This window comes from Eulemur rufifrons, chromosome 23 (assembly GCF_041146395.1).
Source record: "Eulemur rufifrons isolate Redbay chromosome 23, OSU_ERuf_1, whole genome shotgun sequence".
Lineage (NCBI taxonomy): Eukaryota > Metazoa > Chordata > Mammalia > Primates > Lemuridae > Eulemur > Eulemur rufifrons.
In genome coordinates, this window is record NC_091005.1 from 15392802 (window position 1) to 15401416 (window position 8615).

The window sequence follows — 8615 nt, forward strand, 5'->3', positions numbered from 1 at the left end:
ACCCAAATAGTCATCAGTTTCTAAGATGCTACTTAGCTTTTGCATTTCCTCCTCCTCTCACCTGCACTGCCCTGGTTAACCCTGTAGTCTTGTTTCCATAAACCATTACCATAGTCCCCAACTGGTCTAATTTCAGTCCCCTACCTCTCCATTTTATTCTTAATACTATCAATTGACTGTTGGTTTAACATCAACTCTGTCTTCAGGAATCTTAGAATGGTTCCCTGGCACATACAGAATAATGCTCGAATTTCTTAGTGTGGAATTCAAGGCTCTTCTGGTGCTAGTTCCAAATGACACCATTCACCATGGTAAATATCAGTTCCCTTACTCAATCTTTCATGGTTTATAGGCATTTATTTACCTTGAAAAGAAATTGGCATTTTCTTAAAGAAGATTTTTTTTCTCCAAAGAGTTAACGGAACTATGTGTCTATGTGCGGCGGGGGGGGGGCGGGGAGAAGGGGAAGGGGGGATCATACATGCACATGCATGTGTGTGGCATGCAGACTTCATTGGGGATGTACAGCTCTCTCCAGGTCATGGCTTGAGTGGGAAAAAGAGCTCCCCATGTCCTAAAGTATGGTGAACAGACTCTGTGCATTGGCTTCATGGCTTGTATCAAGTTAGAATAGATGAGAGGATGAAGGCCAGGAGAAAATGTCCTTGCCCAGAAGTGTGGAAGTGTGTGTGGATGTTCAACAAGACCTCCCCTCATTTTTCTTTTTAATGGCTTAAAACAAGAGCACCTTTTATCCCACTGTTACTGAGGGTGGGATTCCTGGCTCTGCTTGGGTGGCTTCTCTGGCTCATGGCTGCTCACAAATCTTCCCATCAAGGTGTGGCTTCTCCATTCATTGTTGCACTTTGATCACAAACGCTTTTGCAAATTCACCAGCTGAACCTCAACTTCTTCAAACTGGAATAACATGGGCAGTCTCTGTCACACCCTGGGACTGACATTTCAATGCAAATTGAATTCTTCCTTTCATGGGCCAGCCAGTTGTCTGTGTCACAGGATGGAATAAAAGTCCACTGTGCTCGATTGTATAATATGGCTGTCCTAAATTTTAATGAACAAAATTAATTACCTTTCAAATTCCATCTGCCATTTGTTCACGTAAGTCCGCAATCCTCATTATGAAAGTTTAAAAGTGCCTGAGGAATTTGTGAAATTCTTGTAGGCAGCCTGCTGAGGAAGGCAGGACCCCTTTTGTTATAGGCTGCTCAATGCCAGTCGGAGAGAAGGGCTGACCGAGGGGGGGAGAGCAGAAACTGTGGGTCTAGGAGGCCTCACAGGGGACAGTTTAGATAACTCATTGGATTAATTAACCAGGAAGATTAATGCTATATTTGCATATTTATGAACATTGAGCTGTTAGCAGCTCAATGAAGCTGTGCGATGGGAAAAGGCAGAGACTGAGCAGAAATAGTCATCACTGATTTGGAAACTTTCATTTCCTGAGCTGCTAAATAACAAAACTATTTTCCGAGAGAGCAACAGGAACTGTTCAGGGATGGGAAACATCTACAGATCATCTGATAAAAGCAGCAGCTATAAGCAAATCACTGGTGTTGTCACACTCTTTGGGAGTCCCATTTATCCATGATATAGAATGCTTCAATCTTGCATGGCTCTTGGTACCTCTGACAGTTAGAGGAGCCTGCATCTTAAGTAAAGACAGTTTATGAAGGGTTTAGTGGCAAGGTGCAGACATTGATAAACCAAGACAGTTGGTCAGAAATAGGAAGAACGGAGATGAAACACATCATGCAATTCCACTTTATCCACGTGGATTTAGGTTTATGTCCTCATCTTCATCTTGGCTGTCAAGAAACATGCATGCATGTGGCCACATGTGCACACCCCCCACACACAAATGCACACATACACTGCAGTATCCACCCATCTATGTGTCAGTGACTATGTTCCTCCACCTAGGCTTCCAATTTTGCCCTGATTAATGGAACAGCTAAGAATATTTTGAAACGTTCCTTTTGCATATATTATCCATGTCAGGACTACCTTTACAAGTGCAGGTAGGCACTATTTGACTTAATGAACAGTCTGCAATGTTGCTCTTCCTCTATTTTAATTTTTATTTCTCCTTTTTGCTCTATTCCTATAGAGAGGAGTTATTTTTCTTAAAACCATACATACTTTTAGATTTTACTTGTCCCTCATTCTCCACCAAAAGTCAGTCCTTTGGTTTTCAAAGTCATAATCATCTCTAGAGGGTCAGCAGCTAGGACCAAATTGGATCAGGGTCATTGTGGGCTGCCATTAACCCCTCTGATGTGTCCATCTGCTTTTCTAATGAGGTCAGGGGCCTGAGGGCTTTGCAAAGCCTTGGGGTTGGTCTAATGGGAAGGTCAAGGGTAATGGGGTGGTTTTGAGTTTGACTTTGTTTCCTCCTTCCTGACAACTCTAGCCAACCAGATCTTTTCCTTCTTAACCAACCCTTGTGTTTATTGAATGTTTTCTATAGGGTATCACAGAACACTGAATGTATTCTTCAATGTATTGTCTGTTAATATTTGCATGTCTGTGTGCCTCACCTCCCCTTGATGTAAGCTCCATCCAGGGGCTAATTCAGATTTTGTAGGGTTCGAAGCTTATCCAGTTCTGGGGAAAGAAAGGCTAGTGCATCTATAATTGTATATACTACATTATCAAGTATTTTCCTAACAGGAGACAACGTTGCATTTGCCTGGGTGCTGACAAGAACCAAACCCTCTTGCTACAATTATCCACACCTGATGATTGATTGGAAGAATTTTTTTTCATAGACTAGCTTCTGGCTCCACCCCCTTTGAACTTTAGGTCTCCTCTGCCACATGCTTCTAGTCCCAGAGCTGTATGACACTTTCACAGCAGTAATCAATCCCTGCTCCTGGGTGTTCATGTCTACTGCCCTTTAAATTTTGTCTCATGGCTATCAGACACCGCAAGTGTCTGGTGTCTCCTTTTAACAAGCATTTCTCTGTGGCTCTTCTCTTGACAGTTAATCACTGGCAGTATAGTCTTGTTGGCAGTCCTTGGATTTGCATTTTTAGGAAGTTCAAAACAGAATGAAATCTGCTTTTAAATTTTCTTCCCAGCCCAGACATAATCCATATTGGCTAATCCTTGGGACATAAAATAAGACATATATTCCTCCTGCAGGCAAGACAGTGAGTAATTAAACATGATCCCCACAGCTTTTGTTCCTAGCTCTTGTAAGAACTTTATAATTAGTCTTTTCATAGTTGACTTGAGTCTGATGTTCTAGCAGAAGTCCAGTTCTAGAAATTGAATGACTATAAACCATTGCTAGCAGAGGGCAGGTGTAAAAGATGAAGTACTGAAAGGAACTCGATGGTATTGGGGAAAACTGGAGGTTGTGTCATCTTGGTTAAGACCTTAGATGCAAGGCAGACAGAGCTGAGTCCTGCCACATACTACTTGGGTGATTTGGGGCAAGTCACTTTTGCTTTCTGAGCCTCAGTTTCTCATTTGTGAAATGAAGAGAACAATCTCAAGTGGTTGTGAGGTTTTATGTGTGTAAAGCTCTTAATAGATAGCAGAACTGAGTCTCCAACCTCGGTTTCCTGAGTCTCATGGTTTTTATTCTAAGTTCTCTAAGTATTACTAAGTATTCTAAGTGGTTTTGATTCACTTTGGTTCTGTTTAACTTTCCAGTTCTTGGTACTAGTCTCCCAGGAAGCCCAGATGCCTTTAGGTTCCACCATTTAGTGGAATCCTTTAGCAAATTCCTCCATTTGCTAGTTTGAATGGGATTCTATAACTTACAACACTTTGACTAAGACAAGCTAGAACAGTTGATAGAGTAGGGGAGTTAAACTCAATTTTGGCAAATCTTCATTCTTCTTGAGACTGTGATTTATGCTGCACAGGTATCAACAGAACATTCTGATGGTGGCTATTCAGAAAATGAGGCTGATTAGAAAAAAATCTCTTTTTTAAAAAACATGAAACAGGAGGAAGTTGTTTATTTCCCCAACACTCTCAGAACATGGAGAATTAACACTTTTCTCTCTGGCAATAATCCCACCCTAAACAGTGCTTGGAGCACTTGAAAGAACAGTATTTTGTTGTGAGCAGCAATGAAGAAGGACATTGGCCAGCTGCAGTTTGTGCAGTGAATCATGTCTGGGATATAAAGTGACTAAAAATCACATCACATAAGAAACTGCTGAAGATACTCAGGAAGTTTAATCTGAAAAATGAAGGAGTTGGAGGGCCATGATGGATGGTTTTTGAACTTGAAGGATTGTTATGTAAAAAGGGGAATTCAACATATTATTGGAAATCACATTGGGGCTAATTTAAGAAGAAGTTTCCAAAAATTTTAGCTGTTCAAAAATGGAGCAGCCTAATGCCTGGTCTGAGGTTTGAGAAAGTGTGAGAAGTAAGCATCCGAAAGAAATACTACGAGTCCCTTGAGGGCAGGGACTGTGACTTGTTTATCTTGGTATTCGCAGTGCCTAACATAGGGTCTGGGGTTTAGCAAGCAGGTTCTCAGTCAAAGCTCAAGAAATGGAAGAACGAACAGCAAAGACTTAAACAGAGGCTGGGTGACTATTTGGGGTGATGTTGAAGAGACAGAAGACTGAACAGAAGGAAGTGATGATATAAATATTAGTAATAGCTTTCATTTATTAAGCCCTTGGTTTATGTTATCATCTTATTTAATCTTCAATAATGCTATGTGGCAGTTGTCTCTATTTTACAGAAGTGGGCACTGCAGCACAGAGAGGTTATGTAACAAACTACACAGGTATGAAGTGGGAGAACTTAAGTCATCTCCTAGTAGTAAAAAAAAAAAAAAAAAAAAAACTTCACTTGTGCATTGAGCAACTACTATGTAATAAGAGTTTTATACGCATTGATCTCTAAGGTGCCTTACAATGACAGGTCCATGATTTCTGGGTCTCTGCCTCCCAGCTTCTTGCCCAGGGCCCTTCCATGCTTGTGTAGGTTTGCATGGGGTGTTCAGGGTAACTGGCCTCCTTAACCACTCTGAAGTGTGAAGAAGCTCAGCCTTCACTGCTCATGACTGCATTGTGTGCGCATACATTAGAAAGGATGAAACCTTGGCCTCTTCTCTATGACCTAACCAAAGTATGAGTTTCCTTAGGAGTCAGGCAGCTCCGATTAAGAATGAAGTCTTCATCCTTTCAGTTTAGCTTCTTTACATTTAGGGGAAGTATCAAAAATAATTCCCAAATTTTATCTACTTTTTAATAGTATAATCAGCCATCAGTGGGATATCCATTTGCAGCTGAGTGGCTTTTTTTTTTGTTTTTGTGTTGTTTGCTCTGGAAAGGCAGCTTGCCTGCCTGCCTGCCTATCTGGCACGAAGAACATTCCAGCCTTCCATCATTGTGTAGCAGCTGCAGATGGCCTCAGAGGAGCAGCCCGTATGCCACTGGCTATGGCTCCCAGCAGCCCCAGCAAGGCCTCTGGGGATGGAGGATTAGATGCTAGTTTTAGGTCTGAGACAGAGATATTAGGTGACTTTAGATAAGCCATTTTTTCTCCCTGTAACAATATGCACTTATCTTTATACATCTTCTCCTGTTCTGTACCCTTTGAGATAAACACATGTTTCTGCCAATGTTTATAGCCTATTCACATTTCTTAGCCAACTGTTAAGTCAAACAAGCGTGACTTATGAACTACAGTCAAAAGCAATGCAATTTTTTGTCATGTAGTCAGTCTCTCTTTGACTTTTCTCTGTGGGGCCAATTTTTTCTCTGCCCATGGGTAAACTCAGTCAGATGCCAAGACTTTTATGGACCCTCTTAGGTGTCAAAATAGTCTTAATGCCATTGTTCAAGTGTTCTGTCCAAGGTGATAAACTTCTAAAAGTTGTGGCTTCTCTCCTCTTTTAGTGTGGGCCTGTGGCAGGCAGGAAACCTACACTTGGAGAATGGAAGCATGGTCACCTCCTTCTCTTTCCTGTTGTCTTTTGTTTGAGTCTGTTAACATCTCTATACCTGTGCTCCCAACTGGAGAACTGTATTCTTGCTCTTCTGAGATTGTGGCAAGGGAGGGAGGAGAATTTAGAGTTTAGAATTTCCTGGTCGGATTCAGACAAGCCCATTGTGCCCCACTGAACTGCAGGTGCCACGTGTTAAACTCATCCACTGGCCGCCTCAAAGCCTCTATCTTTTGGCTGGAGATTTGGAGGTAGGACTCATAGCTCTCTTTGGAAAAGACAGCAAGAAAATTCTTATTTGTATGATACTGCTGTGGTTAATATGTCCTCTCGTGGGCACTTTTGAGACTCTTTCAGATAACTTACCCTCATTGCTGGGAACCTGTACCCTGCAGTTCTCTTAATGGGGTCTGATGCATCTCTCTTGGCTGGTTCTTTGCTTTTTCTTGGCCCCTGAGAACCTAACAATACCCTCAGTTTCGTAGTCTGTTTGTGCTGCTATAACAAAATACTTAAGACTGGGTCATTTATAAAGAACAGAGATTTATTTCTCATAGTTCTGGAGGCTGGGAAGTTCAAGATCAAGGTGATGGCAGGTTCGTTGTTTGGAGACAGTCCAGTCTCTGCTTCCAACATGGCACCATGAATGCTGTATTCGAAGATGGCAGAAGGGCAAGAGGGGTGAACCCCCTCACCAAGTCCATTTATAAAGTGCACCTAATCCCATTCAGGAGAGAGGGGCCCTCATGACCTAATCACCTCTTAAAGGTCTTACCTGTTAATACTATCAAATTGGTCATTAAATTTCAACATATGATTTTGGAAGGACACATTCAAACCATAACACTCAGTTCCCATTTGCTGAGGTCTCTTTGTCTTACCAGATTTCCCTCTTATAAAGGACCTACAGTGACCCTGCACAATCGCTCTTGAGTGTCCCTCATCTCTTCAATAGAAGACACACATTTTCTACCTTGATAAATCCTAGGGGAGGAGGAAAAGTGGTTGCTAACCAAGCAATTCTTCCTTTGCTCTGCCGTCTGCTGACTAGTGAGCCCATCTCTTGCCCTTTAGAATTTCTAGGTGGGATTCAGACACCAGCCCATCGTGCCTCGCTGAACTGCAGGTACCACATATTAAACTCATCCAGTGGCCTCCTCAAAGCCCCCTTCTTTTGACTGGAGATTTGCAGGTAGGACAGATAGCTTAGCTCTCTTTGAAAAAATCCTCCCTGAGAGTCCTGTATTGAAAATCCTCCCCAATCACCTACTCTTGACCTTTCTATACATTCAATGTGCAGAAGATTTAAGAGTTGTCTAACTAGTTTTCTTTGTAAATTCTTGGTCTGTTTCCTCTATTTGAAATTTGCTATTTATCATGCCTCAGCCAAAATATTTACTTTAACATCTGTATAAAGATTTCATTTGTCTATTCAACCATCTTTAAGTTCCCACTGGACCAGCGTGGTCCAATAGAAATATATCACAAGCCACATATGTAATTTTATGTTTTCTAGCAGGACAGATTAAAAAGAAGGAAAAAAAACAGGTGAAATTAGTTTTAATAATAGATCTTATTTAAACCCATATATATGAATGCATTATTTTAATATGAAATCAATTAAAAATTACTATTGAGACATTTTACATTCTTATTTTGCACTAAATCTTTGAAATGTGGAGTTCACACTTATTCCACATTCCAATTAAGTCAACATATCAAGTGTTCAATGGACATAGAGGCAACTGTCGCGGACAGGACAGCAGTAGGCTGCAAGTTCTATAGGCAAAGGTAAAGCTATAAGAAATTCGAGACTCTGTCTTGACAGTTGCTATCTTTCAGTACCTAGAAGTGTCTCCAAGACAAATATGTGATCCATACTTAGTGATAGATATTTATTAAACAAATGAATGAGTTAGCTACAGTCCAAGAGTTAAAGTCTTTAGGAGATGTCTCAAGGATTTGAATAAATGTAAAGGAAGTCTGGGAAGAACCACGCTCATTTGTCTGCGGTCTCTGAGAAGGAAGATGGGGTTAATGCGTATGGAAGTTACTCTCTTTGACCGTCTTGGGCGGCCGGCAACTCGAGTTCTGCTTCCAGATTCTTTGAGAATCTACAGCTATGGACCATCTTACCAGGTAAACGGACATAAAGTTTTGCTAATAACTGAAGGGTGTTCGTGGACCTCCTGAAGAGGTCAAAGGACTCCAGGTTAAAAATTCCTGTAGAAATGGAGATCCCCCCAGCAACACAGGGAGGCAGCTGTTCGGTGAGCTAATGCACGAAGCACTTTTAAAGAACTAGAACAGGTGCCAGGTGAAGGGTGGCTTGGGGAGAGGTGGTCCTAAGAACCCCTGGAAACCAAAGTCTCTCCCACCACGCAGCGCGGCCGGGCGGTTGCTATGGACGCTTGCCTTCTCCAATCATCGCGCGGCTTGCTAGGCCGTGCGGCGCTCCGTGGTTGCTGTGGCAACGGACTGCAACAGCTCCCGGATCCTGGCGGCGCAGGACGAGAGCTGGCGTCTGGAAACCGGGTAGGGAGCCCCTTGGCGGCGGCGTCTGTGGGTGGGACGCGGGGTCTCGGCCAGGAGCGGGTGGGGTGTTGATGTGGGACCCAGGGAACACCGGGTTCGGAGGTCCTGGCAGCGTCTGGAAGCCGGGTAGGGAGCC

The 8615-nt window shown here is 42.5% G+C and overlaps 1 protein-coding gene across 1 annotated transcript in view; it reads left to right on the forward strand.

Annotated features, from left to right (window-relative positions):
• The first annotated feature begins 8469 nt into the window (after positions 1–8469).
• The window catches only part of HYDIN (HYDIN axonemal central pair apparatus protein), a 304337-nt gene continuing 304191 nt past the window's right edge, over positions 8470–8615 (forward strand). The window contains exon 1 of the mRNA XM_069456333.1: positions 8470–8479. The gene's annotated coding sequence lies outside the window, so the exon portion shown is untranslated. The remainder of the gene's footprint in view (positions 8480–8615) is intronic.